This window comes from Cynara cardunculus (genome assembly GCF_001531365.2).
Source record: "Cynara cardunculus var. scolymus isolate 2C chromosome LG 16, CcrdV1, whole genome shotgun sequence".
Classification (NCBI taxonomy): domain Eukaryota; kingdom Viridiplantae; phylum Streptophyta; class Magnoliopsida; order Asterales; family Asteraceae; genus Cynara; species Cynara cardunculus.
Window position 1 is genome coordinate 17,904,312 of NC_037543.1, and position 2,287 is coordinate 17,906,598.

A 2,287-nucleotide genomic window follows, 5' to 3' on the forward strand; every position below is an offset into this window, starting at 1 on the left:
GGTCAAATCCGCGAATCTTAAACCCAACGCTCCTGTAGCAATGCAGGAGCATCCCACATCGGTGAGGCTAGGGAGATTCAGCTTCCTTATAAGGAAGTGGGAGTCTTACTCCTACCAGTGACGCGTTTTAAAGCCGTGAGGGGTTGTGCTGACCAACCCATAGCGGACAATATCACGTGGGCGGCTCCCTAATGCAGTTACCGGTCCAACAGGAAACCCCACGAGTTGGCTCAAAGATGGTAGCTTTTTTAAATGTTGGAAAAAGATGGTAGCTAAAAGTTACATTAACCAACCTTTCATCATGTCATACTTTGATATACTCGCCAACATTTGTCAATCTTATTTCTCTTTATCAATGTGGGATAACCAACTTAACATCATAATTCGAGATTTGATCAATTCTACCTAATCGTGACAAACCCCATGAGTTGCTACAAAGATATCTCAACCTTCATTTTGTAACACCCTAAGATCACATTTGCATATAACCACATATTTCATATATCATGAAATATAATTTACATATTTGGTCCCACTATATACAAAAGTTACGTTATAAAAGTAACTACCAAGTTTTTTCATATAATCTCAGTACAAAACTTGTATACATAACAAGTATTCAAGTACAAAAGATATCACATCATCCCAAAAACCAATCCTATATTCTTTACAAATTCCCCTTCCCTTTTTCATCAGACCATGTCTGACATGTAATGCACATTTTAAAACACCAAAAATGAGGGTTAGACCTTGAGGTTCAGTGAGAAATCTCTTTGATTGCTATTACATGGTGAAAATCACCAAAACACTTTTATAAAAACTCATATTTGTATAAATAACAAATACACAATGTTTTTATGTGATAACCGGATCCTGGTTATTACCTAATATATTTATTATGTGAATTAATTGTTTATATGGATACATGCTTACATGGGTTAAAATGCGCGAGTATGTGTATTTTATGCATAGGGATATATGCATAATATGTAGATGTATATATATATATATTATATATATATATATATGTGCATGATATTATATATATGTGTGTGTGTGTGAAAGAATGCATGCATGTGGGGGTGAGGTAGCCGACTTTCCATATTTGGAAAGTATAAATAGCTATTTTGTGGAAGAAGCTATTCTTTTCTTCTTCATTTAGAAACTTTGAGAGTATTGAATTGCTTATCCGGAGAACAAGTTTGGGATCAATTTGGCTTTCATCTTCTTCAAAACCGAGTTTTTACTTAAAGGTGAGTAATTTCTAAAAACACTCTTTACAAACTTTGGTTGTCGTTTTAGAACTGCATACTACCTTTAAAAACTGTTTGTACGATTTAAGGGTTTTTATCCGGATAAAGAGTGACCGGATTACCTTAAACCGGTCATAGTGTTGTCCGGATTGGTTCTAAACCGGACACGTGTTGTCCGATTTAGTTATAAATCGCTCAAGAAATGTGATATTTAATGAGTTAGCAAGATGTTAAACTATGTAAATCGGTCAAAGGTTTCGATCGGAGAAGTAGAAATACGACCAAGCTTTATGCGGTTTAGCCTTAAATCGCCTAAGGGTCATACTGATTAAATTATAAACCGATCATGTGCTAAGCGATTTAGTCTTAAATCGACCAAAGATTGTGTGGGTTATTTATTTATCAATTAAGGGTTGTCCGGATTTGATAAATCGGACAAATAGTGTTATCCGGATTTGATACATCGGACAAAGGGACAGTGTTGTCCAGCTAACTTGTCCGGGTGTTTATTTGAAGAGTGTTGGGCTTTCTTGGAAATTTTACAAATTGATGTTTATTATTGATTTTAATTATGTTATTATAAAAATGGGTATTTTATATCTTTTTAAATAAAAGATATGTTCCTACCAAGCGTGGTGACGAAAATCTGTTTTAGTATGGAATTGGGTTTTGGGAAACGTTTCTACCAAGCGTGATGACGTAAGTCTGTTTTGGTATGAAACTATATTTTGAGAAACATTCCTACCAAACGTGGTGACGTAAGTCTGTTTTGGTATGGAAGTGGATTTTGTAAAACCGTTTCTACCAAGCGTGGTGACGTAAGTGTGTTTTGGTATGAAACTTGTTTTAAGTGGTAGTTCCCCCAGACGTGATGACTTTTGTCTGTTCTGGCTTCGAACTGGGAATGGATACTTTCAGACGTGGTGACTTTTGTCTGTTCTGATAAGTAGCCATGTTTTGATGGAGGAATAAGGGTGGCATATCAAGGAGAGGTGTACTTGGAATAAGGGAGACATTGTCATATGTGATTAATA